We start from the raw sequence: 23,208 nt of genomic DNA, 5'->3' as shown, positions 1-23,208 counted from the left end.
GGTGAGGTGTTATTTAAGTGTGTTCTTACATCTGAGTTTCCTCATAGCAGTATGTAGCTGAGGGGGTCCAGGTTTCCCAGGTAAGATTGATGTTTTTTCTCCTACCAAGCACCAGCTCAGTATACAAAGCTCTGTTAATAACACCCAAGCGTGTAGATGTTAAACTGAAACTGCTTTTAAACCTATTTGTTGTTACGAAAATAGCTTAATACACCATCTTCACAGGGTAAAAATTCACATGGAAGGACAAAAAAACCCAGAAGCGCTTCCTGAGCTTCAGTTTACCAACAGCACCATCGGATTTAGATCCTGGCCTGGCAGCCAGGATGCAGGGTCTGTAAGCATTGCTGCGATGTGCAAGTGCCAAGGCAGGTTTCTGGCCTGCCCTGAATAAAATACCTTTTTTTTTTAATACAAACAGCGTGCCAGGTACGCTGTAATGCCAATGTGCCAGCTCAATAGAGGATGTCAAACAACAGAGGCGTTTATCCTAATTTCTGGCATGAAAACACTTTTAACAGCATTCTTTTCATGAAGAAAACCCTCTCTATCTTCTCCAATGCTCCAGGATCTGCTGCAGCTGCAGCAGCCGCGCTGGTACAACCCACATCTTTGCCAAATCTTTTCAATAATTGTGCTTTACCTCGGCAATGTTGAGGTCACTCCTCTTCCTCCTCCAGCTGAGCAAGCAGCTCGCTGGCTCTGCCACACCGCAGGTGCGGAAGCGAAAGCTGGGAACACAGGAGTCAAACTCTCAGTGCTCACAAAGCCACCAGGGCAGAGGGCTGACACAGAGGCACCCCGGATCCGCTCTCCCTCCCCGCTGCGAGGCTCGCAGCAGCCCCAACCCGAAGCACACACAATGCTTCGCATGGTGATGTCACCGCTGATTCTGAGTCCCCACGTGAGGATCTGCTTCACCACTCTCAACGTTGGTGTTGGTTTTTGATTTTTGTTTTTTTTTTTTTTTTTTCTTTTAATCATTCTCAGCTTATGGGAAACCATCAGGTAAACCACAGATCGCTAGGGAAGAAGGCCCACACGAGGGAAGTCCGTGCTTTTCTTCCAGGCAGTGGCACGTGCTTTAACACGCCGCGTTCGACAAAGCAGCTCTCCCCGTTTTGCTCAGTGGCAACAGGCACGACTGCAACGCACACAGGTGTAGGCAGCACCTGCAGGTCCCAAACCCTTAACCCGTTTTTAGAGAGCACCAATTTTTTAAGTAGTGCTTTTCCCTTAATCCATGACCCCTTCTTTCCTTTATTTCTATCGGGTGGCTCTCCTCCATTTTCCTCCTCAGTGTCTGAGCAGACACTGGGAATCGTTTCCGGAGGAAGGGCACGGCTGAAGCTCCTCCATCTACTCTCCGAGAAAAGAGAGTATGTTAAAGAATACATCTTTCCTTTCTTTTCCCTTTTTTAAATACAATTTCTGAAATCAACGCTGCGGCCTGGCAGCAAATACCTACGGGACTAAAGGTGATTCCTCATCCTCACTGTAACGTTGTAGTTAACCTCCCAACGAACCCATCTCCCCAGGAAGCGGCCATTTGAGATGGGAAGGGGCAGAGCAAGAGGAAGCTCTCCTTAGCCTAGCTCTTCCCCCAACACCACCTCGCCACCCAGCACCAAATTCAACTCACCTGCTCCGCCCGATCACTCGAACGGGCGTCCGACGCTGGCACACGCCGCAGCGGTGGTTCTGACGTGCCTTAAATCACCTCTCCGCAGAATATCTCGGGTCTGTACGCTCAAATAACGCAGTATTTGAGAAATAACGCCCAGAGCTCACACTCTGAGTGCAGCCCAACAGCACCGAAGCACCGGTAGGCTAAACATTCCAAACCTGGCAACAAGGCTGACCCAAGCAACAGCACGGAACCCTTCTGCACCTTCAGCGTGGACATCAGCGTAAGGAAACACAGACCTCCTCGATCCAAATTTTAAGCGAGAAACGCAAAAGGTCACCCAACCGGCTTGTTTTCAGCAAGCTAAAGGAGAAATTAAGGCGACAACCGGGTGCATCCAGAGTTAGTCAGATCCTGAAGGCAGTTCCTTGGGGGAACGGAGGAGCAACGCGCCAGATGAGGGCTGCCTTACAGCGCACCCCTTAGAGGCACTGCTACGGAAGGAAGGCAGAAGGTTGGAACTCGAAAGAACTCGCAAGGCGCCCGTTAAGGGGGAAATCTTTCATTTATTTCTCAGCAGAACCTCCCCTCTCCCTCCCCCCTCGCCCCCCCCATGAAGGCAGACCGGGGACTCTTTGCTTCCTTAGGGAGAGGGCAGGGACGGGGCAGGGTGGTGGGACAGATGGCCAGAGGTTCGGATGGACGGACAGACAGCCGGACAGAGGGCCCAGCAAGGCCTGACGAAGGGCTCAGGAGCGGGAGGGAAGGGCAGGGCGAGGGGAAAGGCAGAGAAGTACAAATCTCTTTTTCCTTGTGATAACTTTTCTTGACCAAAAAACACGATTGTGAATGAGGCAAAATGAAAGATGTAACATGGGGACGTGCGGATACTCACGATGATGCAGCCTTCTATCCGCATGTTCACCTGCTCATAGAGCCACACCTGGATCCTCGACCTCTGCAGAACGAAGGAGGAGAGTAAGTCGGGCCACAAACACTGAGCACTTTTGTTCTCTCATGTGTTCAGAAATACCTGCTAGCCACAGCCACGACAGCTCCCAAACGCTCCGAGGAGCAACTCTCAGGGGCAGTTCCAATGTGCAATCTGACATTTGAGCGTTATACCATCGGGTGAATACTACACGTTTGGTGAAGAACACGTTTCCAGTCACAAGGGAACACCCCTGCATGCCCGGCTACACGAGGGGGAAATGCCGGGCTCCTTGTGCCCACCAGCACACCGCACAGCTCTCCATCCCCCACAAACCCGTCCCGGGACACAGCCAGGAGCCGAAAACTCACCGAGGGGAATCCCCAGACCCTCCCCACTCCCCCCACACTCCCCAAATCCCCATCCCCGCCCCCTCCCCGCGGTACTCACGTTCTGCAGGTAGCGGAAGATGAGGTTCTGGGGCGCTGCGTTAAGGGCTCAGCACGGGGACGACAGTTCCGGGCTCGGGACAAGGCCCCAAACCCCACAGCGAGGCCTCAGGGCCCCGCGACAAGGCCTCAAGGCCCGGGCCGAGCCCCCTGAGGTCCGAGCCGCCCCCCACCCACCTCCCCGGCACCCCCCAGCCGCAGGAAGGATACGATGGGCTGCACCATCACCTTCTGCACCTTCTGGCCCTGCCCGCGGTACGCCATGGCTGCTGCCGCCTCGCCGCTCCCGCTCCCAGCACCGCAGCCAGAAGAGGCGAAGGCTGATGGTAGAACAGGGCTTCTTGGGGTGAAGGGAAAGCGAGGGCAGGTGGGCGCAGTCTCTGAGCTCTCCTCCTCCTGATTTGGCTTTTTCTCCCCCATTTCTGAGCCGCCAGAAGTCCCCGTGAAGTCCTTCGGCACGATGAAGGCCTGCGTGAGCTCCAGCAGCAGTTTCGTCGGCGGAGGTTTTCCCTGGTGGGGCCGGGGCGTCACAGCACACACACACACACACACACACACAGAGACGCGTGGTTTTGTCCAAACATTAAGTATTTACAACAAATTCGACAAGCGCTTTTCCTCTGCCAGCAGCAAATGCCTGAGGGCCCCCACAGCTTCACAAATCATAGCGGGAAGTGCCTACCGTGCCGCGAAAAGTTCGGAAAATAATTCAAAATTGATCTGCTAGGGGAAAAAAAACGATGGCTGGTGGCAGGGTACACAATACACCCGAATCTCAGCTCTGTCCTCCGCAGGGTCAGTGCCCACGCCCAAGTGCGATGCTGATGGCACCCGAACATTTGCTGTAGCAGGCAGCAGAGCCAGCAGCTCAGGGGAGCAAGTTTTAAAACCAAGAGGCACTTAAACAACCCTTCATCGACCCTGTGACTGCGGCAGAGTCCCGACTGCTCGCCCCGGAGTCCTCACACAGGCAAAAAGCACCAACCAAAGCCTGGGGGAACTTTGGTATAGCACAAGAGAAGGGAGTGGGGGTAGTGGAGCCGCATGGCAGAGCTGCTGCTTTTCACCATTTGATCCTCCCTGATAATTGAAAGGAAGGCTGGGTGGGCTGACCCCCACCCCCATTCCTGGCAGCAAGTTTGGTCCACAACACACTGGAACAACGATTCTGCTCCCTCCCACCCCTACAGCTTCATCATCTGACACGGGTACAGTCAAAACAATGGCATACACGAGTAAAAGTCAAGAGTTGACATAGTAACTCCAGGATTTGGCTATCAACTGTCCGAGAAATCAGAACACCGAAGCTTCACAATGTGCCCAACATCGAGTTGTGCCAAGGGCGGAGGAAGGAAGAAGCTTTACATTTAAGCCTTCAGAGCATCGCTCCATCAGAAGATCGATTTGCAGCCACCATGGCGTGCCAATGGAGATCTTTCTGTGCCAAAAGAAGTGCTTTGTCCTCTCGATATCGAAGGTAACCACCTATAGTTACAGAATGGATGCACAAGACCTTAACTCTGACCAGCAGGGAAATTTAGGACAACTGAGGGCAGATCCTGCCAATTTCTACCACTTCGGACTGTGCTTTAAGTCTCATTGCAAAGCCTCAGTTAGAAAAAGGATCACCTCGGGGTATCCAACAAGAAGAACAGTTTTAATTTTTTTTTTTTTTTAATTATACCCTAGGACTACGCAGTTCAACTGTCAATCATCTCGGAGAGTTCAAGGAGGAGGTCATCCTCGTCCTTCCCTGGGTCTAAGTCGATTTCGGCTTCCAGTCTGCCTCCTGAGATTTCCCAAAGTAGCTTCTCAAAATCTTCATCCGCAGATAAGGGCACGTTCCCTGTGGAACTCAGCCAGCGTGTCCGTGCCTCTTCTGGCTGGGAAGAAGCTGAGGTCGAGGTCTCGAGATCCATCTCCATCTGCTCCTCAAATCTTTCAGGGCTTCCAAGACGCACTTCAGGTCTTGGGAGAGCAAGAAAGAACAATCAGGATATGCCATTTCTTAACGGGAAATCCTTTTCCTGCAAACCGGCTCTTAAAACTGTAGGCAAGCCCTCCTATGCTTCAATCTTACACAGGGATTGTTATCAATCAACCCAGGGCTACATTTAGAGCCCGATGTGTTACCAGGTACATTTTTCAGTCTGGGGGTTTATCTGTGAAGCCAGGGCACCTGGAGTTGAGGTGGCATTCTTGAGGACCAAAAGGCAGAGGACACTACTCATCATCTATCACCTCACGAGGAAGTAGAACTTCACCTCATCCTCGTTCAGGTATTCAGACAACCCAAGAAGTCACCGGAAAGCTGTGCTGACTTGCAGCATTTCAAGAAAGCCTAATTAAGCAATCCTGCTAGCTGCTAGAAAGTGGTTTCAGGTGACTTATTCCTTTGATGGATTTTGGCTTCAATTATCTCAGAACCCTCATTTTTTCCCACATGTGACAGAACTTATGTTTCCCTGGGGATATACACTGATTAAGAAAAAGAACAAGTTGGGGTTGTCACCTGTTTTGGGGATTTTCTTCAAGTCTGATGGCTGGGACGTGCTCCGGCACGTCTGAAACACCCTAGAAAGCAGCAAAACAGTATTTATGACACATGGGTAAAAGATTCCTTAATAGCTTTTTCCTCCACACTGCTTCTCCTCTGGCATTGCGGAGCCGTGGCCAAAATACAAAACCAAGGTGCTCCTGAAGAAAGTTCACATTCACCTGGAGGTTACTCACGATCTGGTGTCTTTTAAGAACATGGCATTAATGGACAAAATCCCCCACACCAGAGAAATCACAGCATCAGAGTACCGGTTAAAGAGTGCCATTCATCTCATAAATACAGAAGGGTTCTACAAGCATCCTGGAGACAGCTACTGGATTTCTAAGGAAACAGAAGGCCTGCAGAACGTTTGAGTTTTCCACCTTTTCAAACAGAGGAGGGTAGAAATTTAACAAGGGATCCATCGCTGCATTAGCCCCTGGCCTTACCATGGCTGCTTTTCTGGCTGGAGGTCCCATCATGTCAGCATCAAAGGCAGTCTGTAGTTCCACAGCTGCTATGGCAGACGGGTAACTCCCAGGTGCCTTACGTTTCAGTGCCTTCTTCTTGGGGAAAGTGACTTTCCCACGCGAAGGCTTCGCAGATGTCATAAAGTTGGCTAGAGTAAAAGGAAGAGAGAACTGATACAGTCTTGCTCTGCCTCAGGAAAAATCCAGGTTCTCTTAATCATTTCCACAGTCCTTCTACACACTTAAATGCATTTGGCCAGCACAATTACACCGCCATTGCCTGGATTCTCAGGAATCTTTTCCACATAGTAAACTCTGTCTACCAACAAGCCATACAAAGGAACAAAGAAACCGAAGAGCTACAGTAAATAATAATCCAGGACAAGGGAAACCTCAGACACATAGCAATCCTAAGTGCAAGCTAGGTTCACAAATATAGACAGCTTTTATATTTAAAGTCCCGCTCCCGCTAGGAAAGGAAAAAGCAGCAGTTATAGTAGGACAAGAGTGTATGCAACTCTTGTACCAGCTTCCTCTCCCTTGCAGTGATGTCCCACAGTTAAGTTGTTCTACAAAGTCCACATTTGTAGTGGCATTTTCTAGTCTCCCGTTCCTTACCTAACATCTGGCTGGCAGGAAAAGAAGCAAACTAAGAAAAAGAAAGTACACCCTTCGCTTCGTAGCACTGCGTGGCAAAATGCACCCAGCCAGAGTTACAGCATGAGAATTGTCATCTTCTGTCTGTATTTCAGAAGACAACCTAAGTAACTCTTAACCTTCAACACTTACTTTTAGCTTCCTGGCCCTGAAATTGAGCTGCCACTTTCCCTGCTGGTTCAGTATTAAAGAAGCCAGCAGTAGATTTGACAGCAGCTTCCTCCTGCCGAAGCTTCTCTTGTTGTTCTCTCTGTTGCCACTTCTCCCACCGTCTCTCTTCAAAGCTCTTCTCTGGACATTTACGAGTTCCACTCTGCTGAGTGGGCTAGAAGGAAAGAAAAGTAGTGCATGAATAGGACAAAAAAAATAAATAAAATCCGTGGAGATTTCGTTAAGAAAATCTGATCAGCAATCCCTCCAAAATGGTCTTGATGTGGAACAGCATATTAATCTCGTTCAGGTTACTGTTGGTTTTTTTGTTTGTTTGTTTGTTTGTTTTCCCATAAAATTCTGCCTGTAACAAGAGCCATGCTTTACTATGGACGCAGTCTCACATATCTGCAATATCCACTATGGCAAGCTTCTTTAAAAAGCTAGGGTGTTCTGCTGTACATCTATTTATCACATTCTTTTTAAGCAGCAGAAAGTCATGCAAGTTCCCCTATACAGTATCCACTGACAGATTGATTTCCTTGAACACAGAACTCTGGCCTTCTGTATTAAATCCTTCATGTCTGACAGATCAAGTCAGTAAGAACAAAAAGAATTCCCTCCACGTTAACTGTGTAGATTTCAGCTGGTGCTAACAGGGTTTCTTTCTTGCTGTGGTATAAACAGACTGATTCCAAGTTTGAGGATTACAGAGTTGTCTGGAAATGCTGCTGGCGATAGGATTTAGACTGCACTGCAGCTCCTACCAGCTGCTGAAGGGTAAGAACACACTCAAGAGGGTGGCACACGGTGAGTAACAAAACTTGTCAGAATTATCAGAAATTGTACGAATGTATGTGTGTCTTCACAGAGGACTCACCTGTACATCAGGTCCAGAGGAAAGTTTAGGAAAAGGCCGGTTCAATTCCACTGCCTTCTTTTCTTCTTTTTCAGGTGCTTTAAAAAAAGACAAAAAAAAGTGTTGTCAACGGCAGAAATAAAGAAAGCTGGGTACTTGTTTCCTTTGTGCATTTATTTCCTTGTGTCCCATGAGAGAGAGAGAGAAAGGCTACAATGTGCAAGCCATTCAGCATTTATCCATGAAGCAGATCCTGAGCAAACTGAACTTGCTCAATATGGGAAGCACCTCACTGGGGCAGGCATTAAAGCATCTTATTACCTGTTAGTTTTGTGCTCCATAAAGATTTCTGCTCTGCTGGGGCAGGTCCGGGTTGTGCTGAGGGAGCTGGCACATCTCCTTCACTCTGCTGCATCCGCAGAGCTTTCTCACGCTTTATTTCTTCCAAGGTTTTAACACGCACTTCTCCTTCTGGCTTGACTTTTCCTGCCGGCTCCTTCGCCTGCCCTTTGCTGGGCCCGGACAGAGCGAGCTGCTTCTTGGACTCACCCTGAATTTTGCTCTTGCTATGGCATTCTCCTGCTTTTTTCTTCTCTTCTACCAAGCGATTATTCTTTTTTTCAGACAAGGCTTCAGAGAAAGTTTGCATGCGACCTGCACGAGCAGCTCTTGCCCCTGCGCTGGAATCTTCAGTTTTACCGTGCCCTTCAGCCTCGGCTTTGGCTTGAGGTTCGCGTCTCTGAAGAGCTTTCTCACGACGGATTTCCTCCAGTGTTTTCACATGGATCTCTCCCATCGGCTTAGCAGCCTTCCCTGTCATCATCAAGAAATGAGGAGAAGCACCAACATTTAAAGAGAGTCCAGCAATATTTTAAGTCTCCAAAATTTGTCAGAGCACTAAGGAAAACTCATCTTGAGCGTTCCCAATAATGCATCTTAGAACAATATCCTTAGAACAACATTCTCCTCCTCCTCTGAGCCACTTGTATTTTGAAGACCAGCCCTATCCAGAGAGAACTGCTACACAGAAATGCTGCTTTACTTTATTACTTTTTCAGACTGCATTTCAAATTCCTGCTCCTGGCAGTGGTTCTATTCTAATTGTACGTAACGGTTCACAGAAGCAGCTAAAAACCTCGACAAGGCACAAGTAGAAAATAAACACACACCTAGAGCCAGAGTTCTGATAGTGGCTGTCAGAAGAGCTTCAGCACTCAACCAAGAGGCGTCAGTTCTTTGTTTTCGTTTAAATTAGTTTGTAGGGATGTATGAAAGCAGTCCAAGTTCGTGGAAAGGACGGAGGAGAAAGCATATTTAAGATCTAGCTGTTACCTCTCTCAGTACTGGTCTGTTTAGGAGGTAATCCCAGCCTGTCCTTCAGAGACTTGGGAACTCGAACTGCAAAACAGAAAAAGAACGAATTAGGGAGGCTGCATAATGTCAACTTCAGGTTCACATTTCAAAACAAGACAGGAAAGGTAACTTTGAATCCCAGTGATTACGACCTCAGCCAACATGCAAAAAGAAACATCACTGGAAAAGGACAAACAGAAAGACTAAAAACGAAACCCAGGAATCCAATCCAGATGCCCGTTTAGTACCTGTCTCTCTCTTGGGTGCTTTGTCAGCATTTCCCGGAGCCTCTACCTTCTTCCCCAGCCTTTCAGCAAGGCTGCGCTTCACTGGAAGGCTGCCTACATCATCTTCAGAGAAAACAAGGAATATTGTAAGAACTTTTCTTTGCAGGAAGGTTTGAGAACAGTCAACAATAAGCTTCTCTTTTTCAAGCATATTTTCATAGAATTGCCTTTCAGCTGCTAAATGATTTTTTTTTTTTTTTTCCATTTCTGCCGTCAACACAGATCTCCACTGCAATGTATTTTCCCTTCATACATCACAAATACTCTTTAATGCAGTCATATATAGAAGGCAGCACCTACGTAACAGCTCGTAAAAAGTTCTCACCCGCGGAGGCTTTCCGTTTTCCTTGTCTATCAGCAAGATCTACTCGAACCACAGGTTCCTCCCCTAAAACAAAAGGGAATTTTTTTTTCTATTTCACAGAAACCAGTAGCCAACAGAAATATTATCCTGTTAGCCCATGTCCAAAAAACCCTAGTCAGACACTGTTTTGACAGCTAGACCACACAAACTCATATTTTAACTATAATTAACATGGAAAAAAATATTAATAGTCTCAGTGCTTGCTTCAAATTCCAGCTGAGATAGTAGAGAGTGAATCTGAGTCTGCTTGACACCTATACTTTGTGCAGAACAAAGCTGCATAAGCAAGCAGAATATTCTTAGGTGCAAATGCTGAGAAATATTCCTTTCTAAGGTGAATGTCTACGAGTAAAAGTACTTCCACACTTTTTTCCCTTTAAAAGGCATTTGCACAGCTCTAAACAATTTATACACAAACACCTGTCATACTGTGTCCACACCTGCCACTGTACGCCTCTTTAATGCTTCAGAAATTGCTTCTTATATAGCACTGGCTTCTACAGCTCGCTCTTCTCGTTACTCTTCTGTTTTTCAGTTACCCCCCTATTGGCATACTGACACTTTTTTTTTTCTCCTGCCACTGCACTTAACCTGAGCACCAAATCTTTCCAGTACAACCAGGGACTTTAAGCATAAAAGCACGTTTTGAACAGAAGGCAGCACCAGAAGGCTAACATGGGTGAATTGTTTTAATTATTGCTTAACCCTCCAGTTTAGGAGTAATGAAATCAAAACAAAAGCATTCATTATTACCTTTCTTGGAAGACACTGTCACAGTTCTCACCACTGTCCGGACATTTTCCTCTTCTGGAGCAGGAAAAATCATAGAATCAACGGGACGAAGAGAAGATCTTGAAGAACCTTCTGTTCAGAGCAACCAAAACATAAGGAAGTTTACCCAACATAAAAAACTATCACAAAGAACAAAAAACTTTAAATGATTTGTTACTGTCAAAAATACAGCAAGCAGAGCATGTAAAGAAGAGAGGTGACTAATTTGCCTCTGGTTGCCCTTTGGACTCCCATTTAGAATACCAGCTGGCTGAGAATCAGGTTGCTTTATGCCCCCAGCTAAAAATGGAAGTCTGTCCCTCAAGCAGCTCCCAGTCACCATCACCTGCCGTGAACAGGATAAGAAAGTAGGCAATATTAACTCACCACCGTGTCTCTTATTTTTTTCCTTCATCTTCTGCCATTTGATTTCCTCAAGTGTTTTTATTCCAAAATTCAGATTGCCCTCTGAAAACAGGAAACAGTTCATGAGACAGGCTTAGAGGCACTCACTGAGGACCACAGGTCCTCAGGCTTCTTAGCGCTCAGGAACTTTCTGAAGTATTTCGAATAAAGCCTGTCAACACTCCTCACAAGTGAAAGAGCCATAGAACCAATGGCATTTTGCCCCTCCTTTCATCCTTCAGGGTTCAAAATGTAGTTTTAATTTTAATCCATTTACACAATATTAGATCCCTCTATCGTTAGATATGGCTTATCAGCAGTGGTTGCAAGGCTGCACGTGCAGCCATTTAAACTCCATGCTGTGGCCCTGTTTTGTTCTCCAAAAGTAAAGAAAAGGAGTTCACCTTTCTGACCCAATGGGCACATGATGGTATTAATGGCAGAAATGAGATCATGGAAATAACCGACTCCATTCAGCACCCCTACATTTTGTTGTGTTTTTACACCACGCTGCTTTTGACTTAACTGTCAAGTTCTTCTGATTTATCCTACTAAGGTGCTGGCATACCTTGTTTAGTAGTAATAGAACTGCCTTTCCGAGTGGAAATCACCCGTAACCCATTTTTGCCTTCCGCAGCTGGATGCTGGACGGGCGTTTTAGTTTCTTCTCCTTCCTCAGAAAGTTGGTCTGAAGGGGAAAAATCGATTCAGTTATGCATAGACCAGGTTGGTCATGATTACGTAGCTCATGCAGTGACACTTCAGCCCATGGTTCATACAAAAAACTTTGTTGCTGTTTTGTTTTTTTTTGTTTGTTTGTTTGTTTGTTTGTTTGTTTTTAAACAGCTACACTGACCTGATGAACTCCTAAGTAGAATACACTAGGACAAAACATCTAGGACTCTAGATTCTCTCTGCAGCTTTAACTACTACACAACACATTGCTCTTCAGACAGAAAAAAGAAATTTCCTTCCTAGTTTCACATAGAACTTTACACAAAAGACCAGCTAAAGCCAGGAGTGGTTCTAAGCTTTCCTCCAACGTTTCAGCTTCTGTCCACTGACTGCCAGACAAAGCCGCCAGTGACCTGGCCAGACTGCCTGCCCTATCGCTAGTCAGACCTCAGGTCATCTGTGATTTATACACTCATTTACAGCACAGATTCCTTCCAAGAACCAAAGATTTAACACATTCATTTACAGCACAAATTCCTTCAAGAACCAAAGATTTAACACATTCATTTACAGCACAAATTCCTTCAAGAAACAAAGATTTACACAATCATTTACAGCACAAATTCCTTCCAAGAACCAAAACATGCTCACCATCATCATCTTCATCATCATCTGCAGCATTGATTACAACTGGAGGGTGTGTAGGGCTTGGGACATTTTCAGAGTTTTCCACTTTCGTCACCCCCTTAGCTGTGGAGAGGGATTTGACTGGACAGAAAGTTTGTTTTGCTGCAGTGACATCTGAGCCACTTTCAGATCATCGTCCGCGCACTCAGGCGGACTTGGCAGTGTAGCTAGAGGAAGAGGAGGATCATCGGTAATATGGCAGTTTAAAACTTTGACCACAATGCAAAGAGATGGTAGCAAAGGCAGATAACCCGCACAGACAACGAATTCAGCATCTCCTTTTGCCCATCCCATCACTGCTTACACCGTGAACAATGATTTCCCTTCCAACAACAACACATCTCCCTACCACCCAGCAAAAGAGGAAACAACAGGAAGCAAACTGCAAGGCAAACATCACACAAAGCAAAGAGAAGCTGAGCACGAAAGCAGAAAACAAACACCAGCAGTACACTCGGTGCAGTACACCTATGACTGCAGACCTTTTCCTGCCCTCACAAATGAACAGTTACCTGACGCCCCCTACAGGATTGGCACCCACTAAGTAATACTCAAAATTAATTCTTCAGCGCTTAAAGAAAAAGGACCTAAACTCACTCTTGCTTGGTGGTAAGAATTGTCCATCGATGTAACGTCCCTTTGCATGATGAAAAGCACAGTTGGCTTTCTGACAGCCTCCCGGCTGGTTCTCCCAGTAGCAAGGAATCTCACTGCGCTTTTTCTGAAGACAGAAAGAAAGAAAAGCTCGTGATAACATGCACCTGAGGCTTGCAAAGAGATGCACAGCTCCAGATCGTGACAGCTGTCACAACACAGTGCTGAAACAGCATTCCAAAGGTCAGTTTCTCAGTTAAGTGTAGTATTTCTGGGCATATTCACAAAGTTTGCATAAGCTGTAACCACTATGCACATTTAGTTTGGTCATCACTCAGTTTGAGAAGACAGGCACTCTCAGACATCACTTGAGGGTGGCTTAAACTAATACACCTAGGATTATACTAGGATTATTCAGAGGGAAAAAGAACATCTGAAATTGCCTAGGTTAACCCTGTCTAGAACTACTTCTTGGAGACTTAGTTCTGCTGCACCTTTAACTTTCCCCACTTCCTACCCCAGGCAGCTACAACAGCGTTATCTGAAGGACTGTGGGTCAGAAGACACCTGATAGTTCATTATCAAGCCTGCTCCCATGAGGATAGAACAGCCTGTTTATTACCCCCCTGCTCCAGCACGTTTTAGCAGTCTATTTAACAGCTATTCTGCATCTCTTGAGAAAACTGTCAGCATCTAATAAAAAAAAATAAACAAATATCTTGCTAAGACATACCTAAGGCATTGATTTTATTTCCCTCTGCTTCCTCCCACCCCCTCTCTTGGTAACAGAAACCAGTATGATTTTGAAGCAAACAAATCTATCCTGCAAAAGCGCAATCAGTACACCTACGGCACTGAAAAATGCTTTTGTGGATTTATTTTGAGAACACATTGTTAGGCACTCACGTCAATTTCCATGTGTCTGAATCGGCAGACATTCCTGAAACAACGACCCTCCTGCCACAGCTTGCAGACCGTCTCATTGCCCAGAGCAGCTTCGCAGTGGCGGTAGGCACATTTGTCTCCCTGGAACCAAAAGGAAACCAACAAGGAAAATAGAGTACAGCCTCAAAAATGGCCATGCTGCTGCCTAATGGTGCTACAACTGAATTCACAATCTATCTGGTTCTCAAGTTAACCAAAGACCAGTGTGCTTCCTCCTCCTAATCTACTCCTTCCTGAAAAAAGGGGAGAAAAAAGCAAAGCAAAGGAAAGCCAGCCATACCTTGCTACAGGTAGAATAGAAATAGAAGTAGCAATCGTCTCCTTGTTTAGACATGCCGACGAGTTCTGCTAACAAGCTCGGGTTCTCTCCACAGGGACTTCCTCTGCTCTTGGAGAGAGCTGTCTTCACCCTTGCTTGGGCTGAAAGTCTTCTACTGGCTTGTGATCAGTGAAATCTTCTTTTTAAAAGTAACCCGAAAGAAAGTAACAAGTGAAAAATAATGAGGAACAAACGTTTTTCCAGCTTTCTTCAGTTAATCAAATCAAGTTATCAGTCTCTCAAAGAGAGCAAAGCCTTGAAATCAGCTGTTACATGAACTAACTAAATATTAAAGTTCTGTAAAGCTGCCAGGAGCTTTGTCAGCAAGCGTTCTCTTCCACATCCTCAATAATATGACCTGGAGCACATCTGGAAGCCTGAAAACGGAGTCACTCCTTAAAAAACCACCTGATGATACATGCAAGTCAATAATCAACTATGGCTACAAATAACTTCTCTAGAACACAGTTAGGACGCATTAAACAGCACGTTCCAGGCCCTGTGGGTCTTCGATTTCACCTACCTGGACAACCTCAGCAAAGTTATCGATCTTCAAAGGCTTCCAGTTAACTGCTCCTGTAGGCCGAACCAAGACTGAATCCGTGAATTAATAATAAAGGGGTAGGAAGAATTTTCCTCCTCACTTTGCCAAGGGAACCTCTCATCCACAATTCAAACATAGGATGCGCTTTTAAACAGCTTATAACTAAGAGAGGAAGCAAGTCCATTTGAATGCTCTCTCAGACTGGATGCAGCCACGGTTAGTTAGCTCTTCAAAAAAATAAAAAACAAAAACCAAAACAAAACAAAAACAAAAAAAAACCAGCGCATTTAGAGATGAACTCGTGATTCAAAGTGGCTGCAAAAATGAGGCTCCATCTTCCACAGCCGGACAATTTAACTTTTTTTTTTTTTTTTTTTTTAATTTAAAATTCAGCATGTTCCAATCTCTGGTCTTCAAGATTTCTTCACCTATTAAGAAAACACAAAAACCTTTCCCCGTCTTTATTACCTGTACAGCAAAAAACATACCAGTGCATCTAAATCCACAGATGTGCATACGCATACACACATCTGTGTTTATACACACACGAGGAGGGAGTGAGAGAAAGTTAGCGAGAGCGACAGTGAAAATCAGAATTTTTGCCTTTTCGACACAGAGAACGCGTAAAAATTCTCTCATTTTGAGGGAACTAGAAAAAAATGGAGGCTCTGCAAAAGATTTTGATGAGTATGCCTTCGAGGCCGATGCTTTGTAACATGAGGGATCTGGGGGCCAGCACACAAATATGCATACGGATGTACATGCATACAGGATAAACATATCTATACACACAAGCGTGCACAGTAGATGTTGTATGATCTCCATATCGAGAACAACTCGTAGCCCTGATCAGACATGTAGAGTTGCAATCAATTAACAGCAGCAAGACAGCAGATCAAGGGTACAGCAAGCTTTGAGAGGCAGGGGAATGCTCACTTTGCCAGTGGCACGGCTGCATGATACCAAGGATTTTGAATTACTTTGATTTTTTGGAAGCAATTTGGTTTTTCTTTCTGCGCTGTAGCTGTGGTGGTTTTACCGTGCTGGGCAGCTAAACCCCACAACCGCTCTCTCACTCCCCCTCCTTTAGATGAGGAGGGGGAGAAGTAAAGCAAAGAACAACTCACGGGTTGAGATAAGGATAATTTAATTAAAGGGAAAAAATTATAATAATTAAATAAAGACTACCATGAACTAAACAATTTAACTAAGGGGAAATAAAAAGGGAAAGGGGAAAAGGGAGGGGAAAAGGAAAAATAAAAAGAAGGGAGGAAAACAAACAAACAAAATAAATGAAGGCTATATGGAAGTGCAGAGGAAAGAAATTACTCTCTACTTCCCACAAATGAGCCATGATTGACCACGTCCTTGAAGCAAGGCCTCAACGCACGCAGCCGGTGTTCGAGAGGAGGACCGACGTTTTCCCAACGAGAGCCCACCCCTCCCCTCTTCTTCCTGTTTCCACCTTTTATTGCTGAGTGGGACATCACATGGTATGGAATATCCCTTTGATTGGTTTAGGTCAGCTGCCCTAGTGATGTTTCTCTCCTCACCTTTTTGCCCACCCCCTAGGAGTGTTAGAGAAAGGCCCAATGCTGTGCCACTGCTGCTCAGCAGTACACACAACACTGGGGTGATAACACTGCTGTTCCAGCTACAAGTACAGAGTACGGCACTGTATGGGCTGCTGCAGGGAAAGTAAACATTCCAGCCAGACCCAGTACAGTAGCAAATACCACAGGTTTGCCATCACGTGCTGTTCCCTAATCCATATATCCATCATCAGCCATTGCTGCAGGATCATGAAAGGTTAGAGAAGACGACTTAGGTCCAATTTAACAGCCAATGAGTTTTCGATGAGCAGAGCTGCAACAGATTTTATTTCGCCACAAGCATTTTTTTTTCTTTTTTTCTGATATGAAGTCAGAAATTTTGATTTTTTTTTTTTTTTAAAGACACTAAATGTCACAAAACCTGCAACCAGACCAGATAAAGTTCAATTCAGAGTGATTCTGAATCCTTTCATTAAAACGCTGCACATTTCTGTGCAAATTATTTCTGACTCTTCTGGACAAAAGTGGATGAAATAGTTCTTACAAATTAATAATAAAAGGTTGGAAGCTTTTACTCACACAAACACTAGTGAATTTTCCAGGAAATATTGTTTTGGCAGGGAATTTTCCCAAATCTAAAATAAAGAGAGGAAAAGTTGGGTTCTCATATTAGTTACTGCTTTTGACTGCTGGACAAAGGGAATAAAAACAGTAGTTAAGTGCAAGGTTTCCTTCTCTTCTTTAGTATGGATAGGAATCGTCACTTCGGACCTTTAGCACCTTCAGAAACACACCCAGTGCCATGCAGGTTCCTCTGCAGCTACTTCTAACAATTACTGGTGCTCCTTAGCATGGAAGTTTGACTCAAAACACTCTCCAGATTTAGCTCTTTTGACTGCCCAAGGAGCTCATCATTTTGCTTGTTGCCTTCCATTTTCCTGAACACACCGGGAACGCTGTTCAGAATCTGAATGGATCTGGTCTAAGGAATGGGAAGAAAGCAAAACCAACGATACCTTGCAGTATTCCAAATTCCAAAAAAGCAGTCTCATTTTAAAAAGGACCTCAAAAGCTTTTTTTTTTTTTAAACTGACATCTGCCAACATAGCAATCCAAGCGCTAAACCAACTGAAGTTGCCCCTGAAAGCCTGAATAAAAATGAGTAACTCTGGTGCACTCAGCAGGTCTGTAATAGAAGTTGGTAAGGGTTTTAGATTTCTTTTTTTTTTGCTCCAGGGTGCTGGTAAAATTTTTGCATTAAGAGATTTTGAACCTTTTGTACCAAAGAATTAGAGATGCGCTACAGTGCCAGTAGCTGGGGGTCTGGAAATACACACCAACAAGTGTCATAAGCTTTGCCTTTGCTGAAGGAAGATGAATAGTACAAAGAAAATCTGTCTAGTTTGTTTTACAGGCTTGTCTTTCTCAGTACGGAACAAACTGACCTCCCTGGTCTAACTTTGCAGTGCCTATTCTGCCTTTGTCCTGCAGAGAAGAGCAAGAAAGGAACAAATCTATTTTTGCACCCCAAAAACGCATTAGAGGAGGATTATCACACCCACCTAAGGGTACTTCCTTGTTTGTTTATAAAGCACAAAGCATTTCTCTTGGACAGTCTCTGTTGCTGGCCTCTTTTGTGCCTTCCATTTATAATAAAGATATTAAGATGCTTACCCCTTGCTTGTTTTTTTTTTTTTTTATTTGTTTGTTTGTTTGTTTTTGTTTTTTTTAAAGAACAGTGGAAGTGGAGAGTCGGATGACAAGCAAGAACAAACACTAGAAACTCCTTGTTCTGCCCCTGCTTTTTAATCACCCAGCATCACCCCGGCTGCAAAACAGCCTCTGCTGATTTACCTGCTTGTTAAAGCACCCCACAGGCTGCAAGTGCGGTGTGCTAGGTGTCAAGTTATATTTAACGGTGCACACGTAACCATTCATCTTCCCACAGTCGAAGCACAGAACAGCCTCTTGCTAACACAACTCATCCCTGCTGCTGCAAGAAACCTCATGGCCTGCAGGAAAACCTCAAGCTAAGAGTTCCAAAGCAAAAGCAGAAAACGCATCATTTGTACTCTTTCTATTTGAGGGAATTCTAGCTGCTAAATGCTGCCTACATCTGAGGGCACGTTCTGAGGCTGCCGGGAAGGACACTCAACACCCACTGACAGCAGGAGTGCAAAGATGCCAGCCAAGAAGGCAAAGGTTAGAGCTGAACGCTGCCTCAGCTTCCTCCAGCAGCCAGCTGGGGGTCACCTTTCACCACGCTCTCTGAGACTCGGAGCCCCGAGTTACCGCAGCCGCCACGTACAGCTGCTCCTTGCTGGCCCAAACTATTTGAACAGTCTTCAGACTTCAGGGACCTGTTTTACGACAGCCTCAAGATCAAATTCATCTGTTCCTGAAGGCGCTGATCGTCCTGCTGTTTCTGTAGCTGTCAAAGAACAATCCTGAACTGAGGCACTCGTCTGATCAAACAGTGCTTCGGCACAGATTTGTCTTTAGCTTGACACATCAAGGTGAAGAGGAATCGATTCTTGCAAGCAACCTCTCAAGCAGGGATCTAATAAGGTGACCAAAACGACAGATCTGTTGTGCAGATCTGAGCACGTCACTCTGCAGGGAATCACTTTCAAGCCTAAGATGTTTCACCCATCTCCCTGCCCCAGAGCGACACAAGGAAAGCTCTTAAGCAATTGCTAGCCTCTCCTCAGTGCTCACGAGTCCCAAATCACTAATTTTACAATATATAAACCATGGCAGCTGGCACCTAGATGGCACACGGTGACACTGCACACGTTGGCAGTGCTGTCAGGAGCTGGAAAGTCAGGGGTGAGGGGGTTAAGGGAAAACCACACATCAGTTTAGCAACTTGGCTCCCGTAGGATACTTCCTACGGCAGGAGTTTTAGCAAAGTCCCTCCCTCAGAGGGACCTGCTGGCTAATTAAAACGGGACTTCTGCTGGAGCAGTCAGAAGGCAGCAGGGTATCAGGAGATATCCAGTGGGCATCACCGTCAGCCTGTGGCAGTTTGGGGTCCAGGTATCAGTGGTTATGCGTGGTTTTCTCTGCTTCACTTTCTCCAAAGCTGTGAAAAAATAGTTCTTTTACAGCACTGTACAGTCACACGTTACGGATGGAACCAGCTGCATCAACTTCCAGTACGACGGTGTTGGAAAAAAGGTGCCTTTGGTGGTCAGGAGCACAACAGCTCTGGTGAGGTGTTATTTAAGTGTGTTCTTACATCTGAGTTTCCTCATAGCAGTATGTAGCTGAGGGGGTCCAGGTTTCCCAGGTAAGATTGATGTTTTTTCTCCTACCAAGCACCAGCTCAGTATACAAAGCTCTGTTAATAACACCCAAGCGTGTAGATGTTAAACTGAAACTGCTTTTAAACCTATTTGTTGTTACGAAAATAGCTTAATACACCATCTTCACAGGGTAAAAATTCACATGGAAGGACAAAAAAACCCAGAAGCGCTTCCTGAGCTTCAGTTTACCAACAGCACCATCGGATTTAGATCCTGGCCTGGCAGCCAGGATGCAGGGTCTGTAAGCATTGCTGCGATGTGCAAGTGCCAAGGCAGGTTTCTGGCCTGCCCTGAATAAAATACCTTTTTTTTTTAATACAAACAGCGTGCCAGGTACGCTGTAATGCCAATGTGCCAGCTCAATAGAGGATGTCAAACAACAGAGGCGTTTATCCTAATTTCTGGCATGAAAACACTTTTAACAGCATTCTTTTCATGAAGAAAACCCTCTCTATCTTCTCCAATGCTCCAGGATCTGCTGCAGCTGCAGCAGCCGCGCTGGTACAACCCACATCTTTGCCAAATCTTTTCAATAATTGTGCTTTACCTCGGCAATGTTGAGGTCACTCCTCTTCCTCCTCCAGCTGAGCAAGCAGCTCGCTGACTCTGCCACACCGCAGGTGCGGAAGCGAAAGCTGGGAACACAGGAGTCAAACTCTCAGTGCTCACAAAGCCACCAGGGCAGAGGGCTGACACAGAGGCACCCCGGATCCGCTCTCCCTCCCCGCTGCGAGGCTCGCAGCAGCCCCAACCCGAAGCACACACAATGCTTCGCATGGTGATGTCACCGCTGATTCTGAGTCCCCACGTGAGGATCTGCTTCACCACTCTCAACGTTGGTGTTGGTTTTTGATTTTTGTTTTTTTTTTTTTTTCTTTTAAACATTCTCAGCTTATGGGAAACCATCAGGTAAACCACAGATCGCTAGGGAAGAAGGCCCACACGAGGGAAGTCCGTGCTTTTCTTCCAGGCAGTGGCACGTGCTTTAACACGCCGCGTTCGACAAAGCAGCTCTCCCCGTTTTGCTCAGTGGCAACAGGCACGACTGCAACGCACACAGGTGTAGGCAGCACCTGCAGGTCCCAAACCCTTAACCCGTTTTTAGAGAGCACCAATTTTTTAAGTAGTGCTTTTCCCTTAATCCATGACCCCTTCTTTCCTTTATTTCTATCGGGTGGCTCTCCTCCATTTTCCTCCTCAGTGTCTGAGCAGACACTGGGAATCGTTTCCGGAGGAAGGGCACGGCTGAAGCTCCTCCATCTACTCTCCGAGAAAAGAGAGTATGTTAAAGAATACATCTTTCCTTTCTTTTCCCTTTTTTAAATACAATTTCTGAAATCAACGCTGCGGCCTGGCAGCAAATACCTAAGGGACTAAAGGTGATTCCTCATCCTCACTGTAACGTTGTAGTTAACCTCCCAACGAACCCATCTCCCCAGGAAGCGGCCATTTGAGATGGGAAGGGGCAGAGCAAGAGGAAGCTCTCCTTAGCCTAGCTCTTCCCCCAACATCACCTCGCCACCCAGCACCAAATTCAATTCACCTGCTCCGCCCGATCACTCGAACGGGCGTCCGACGCTGGCACACGCCGCAGCGGTGGTTCTGACGTGCCTTAAATCACCTCTCCGCAGAGTATCTCGGGTCTGTACGCTCAAATAACGCAGTATTTGAGAAATAACGCCCAGAGCTCACACTCTGAGTGCAGCCCAACAGCACCGAAGCACCGGTAGGCTAAACATTCCAAACCTGGCAACAAGGCTGACCCAAGCAACAGCACGGAACCCTTCTGCACCTTCAGCGTGGACATCAGCGTAAGGAAACACAGACCTCCTCGATCCAAATTTTAAGCGAGAAACGCAAAAGGTCACCCAACCGGCTTGTTTTCAGCAAGCTAAAGGAGAAATTAAGGCGACAACCGGGTGCATCCAGAGTTAGTCAGATCCTGAAGGCAGTTCCTTGGGGGAACGGAGGAGCAACGCGCCAGATGAGGGCTGCCTTACAGCGCACCCCTTGGAGGCACTGCTACGGAAGGAAGGCAGAAGGTTGGAACTCGAAAGAACTCGCAAGGCGCCCGTTAAGGGGGAAATCTTTCATTTTTTTCTCAGCAGAACCTCCCCTCTCCCCCCTACCCCCCCCATGAAGGCAGCCCGGGGACTCTTTGCTTCCTTAGGGAGAGGGCAGGGACGGGGCAGGGTGGTGGGACAGATGGCCAGAGGGTCAGATGCACGGACAGACAGACAGCCGGACAGAGGGCCCAGCAAGGCCTGACGAAGGGTTCAGGAGCGGGAGGGAAGGGCAGGGCGAGGGGAAGGGCGGCCCCGGGCCTGACAGGAGACCTTGGGCCTAACCCCGGGCAGCAGCTCCGCGTTTCACAGGGCCCAGAAGGGGCTGGTACAGGGGGAGGGAACACCCCAGCCCCCAGCCCTGCCTCCAGGCCCTGCGCCCTTCACCCCCCCCCCTCCCCTAAGGGCACCCCGACCCACAGGGCCCGCGACACGGCCTGCTCCCCCTCAGGGCAGCAGAGGGGAGCCCGGCCGGGCAGGAGGCCTTTCCCCTGCCCCCCGCTGGTCTATGAAGGGCTCTAGTTACCGGCGAGCAGGGATTTTTACTGATACTGGCCGGACAACAAAGACTACTTATTAGAGAAGTACAATTCTTTTTTTCCTTGTGATAACTTTTCTTGACCAAAAAACACGATTGTGAATGAGGGAAAATGAAAGATGTAACATGGGAACGTGCGGATACTCACGATGATGCAGCCTTCTATCCGCATGTTCGCTGCGCTGCTGGGATAGCAGCTGCGGGAGCCTGGCAGCAGAGGGCAGTGAAGCCAAGCAGCTGGGATCCGTCTCTGGGGAAGGGGGCACTGAGAAAGCGCTTGCAAACGGGGCACAAGCCCTCAGCCTCTGGAGGCGGCGCCTGTCAGGCGTGAAGGAAAGGGATCCCTTCACGGAAGATGCTGTGGGCTTGCTGAGGCTCGAAGAACAGACGGTGCTGGCTGCTACCAGCGTGCTGCAGCAGCGGCAAGACAGAGCCGTGGTGGTTTTCCTCATCTGGGCAGCCGAGCTCCAGCACAAGCGCTCTCTCCCTGCCCCTCCTCCAACGCCAAGGGGAGAAAAGAGGCTGGCAAGGGCTCAAGGGCTGCCAGAAGGACAGGGAGATCACTCCACAAGGAGCGTCACGGGCAAAGCAGGCTCAGCACAGCCTGTTCCAGTCCAGCCCGGGGCCTGCTCCTGCGGGGGCTCTCCACAGGCCGCGGCCTCCTCCAGGCCACAGCCACCTGCTCCACCGGGGGCTCCTCCACCCGCAGGGGGGCTGCAGCGTGGAGATCTGCTCCACGGGGGACCCATGGGCTGCAGGGGGACAGCCTGCTCCACCAGGGGCACAGCCTGCTCCACCAGGGGCCTCTCCCTGCACAGGCCGCAGGGGAACTGCTGCTGTGAGCCTGGAGCACCTCCTGCCTCCTGCTGCACGGACCTTGGGGACTGCACAGAGCTTTCTCACTCCTCCCTGAGCCAGACGCTGCTGGGCAGCAGCTTTTGTTCCCTTTCTTAGATGCAAGATCTTCTTAAATTCAGTCCAGCCAAGTAGGAAAAGTAAATGTGGACAGCTGTATCTTGGCAAAGAAGATAGTAGGGAGCAAGGAGGTTCAGCAGTCAAGGTGGAAGGTGATGCCATGAGGCTTACAGGCTAGTAATGTTCTAGTGAAACCCAGCCTTCC

General features: G+C 47.1%; 1 pseudogene across 1 annotated transcript; it reads right to left on the bottom strand.

Annotated features, from left to right (window-relative positions):
• Nucleotides 1–3,577: 3,577 nt before the first annotated feature.
• On the bottom strand, nucleotides 3,578–22,355 carry LOC311428750 (zinc finger CCCH domain-containing protein 11A-like; annotated as a pseudogene). The gene is made up of 18 exons: nucleotides 22,237–22,355; nucleotides 16,759–16,814; nucleotides 14,606–14,658; nucleotides 14,044–14,221; nucleotides 13,725–13,844; nucleotides 12,822–12,945; nucleotides 12,189–12,391; nucleotides 11,431–11,550; nucleotides 10,845–10,925; nucleotides 10,474–10,550; nucleotides 9,284–9,449; nucleotides 9,015–9,080; nucleotides 8,004–8,495; nucleotides 7,704–7,780; nucleotides 6,806–6,998; nucleotides 5,996–6,165; nucleotides 5,520–5,581; nucleotides 3,578–4,975 (listed from the first exon to the last, which is right to left on the bottom strand). The product of its transcript is annotated as a zinc finger CCCH domain-containing protein 11A-like (transcript).
• Between the last annotated feature and the right edge of the window lie 853 nt (nucleotides 22,356–23,208).

The sequence above is a fragment of the Aythya ferina genome (genome assembly GCF_964211825.1).
Source record: "Aythya ferina genome assembly, contig: HAP1_SCAFFOLD_132, whole genome shotgun sequence".
NCBI classification, from domain to species: domain Eukaryota; kingdom Metazoa; phylum Chordata; class Aves; order Anseriformes; family Anatidae; genus Aythya; species Aythya ferina.
Note: the sequence above shows the minus strand (reverse complement) of the source record. Positions and strands in the feature narration are given on the sequence as shown.